Raw genomic sequence first — 278 nt, forward strand, 5'->3', positions numbered from 1 at the left:
TTGAGCGTCTCGATATATTATCCGATTCAATCGGACATCCGAGTAAAAAGTTATTGTCGTTTGAATTTCCTATGAGGTTCCGTTTTCAATTTGGAGCGTCTCGATATATTACAGGACTCAACCAGACATCCTTGTATAAAGTTATTGTGAATTCAATTTTCTCAGAGCTTCGGATCTAAATTTTGAGCGTCTCGATATATTACGGGACTCAATCAGACATCCGAGTAAAAAGTTGTTGTCGTTTGAATTTTATACCTGCTTCTGTTTTCAATTTGGAG

This window comes from Glycine max, unplaced genomic scaffold (assembly GCF_000004515.6).
Source record: "Glycine max cultivar Williams 82 unplaced genomic scaffold, Glycine_max_v4.0 scaffold_51, whole genome shotgun sequence".
Classification (NCBI taxonomy): Eukaryota; Viridiplantae; Streptophyta; class Magnoliopsida; order Fabales; family Fabaceae; genus Glycine; species Glycine max.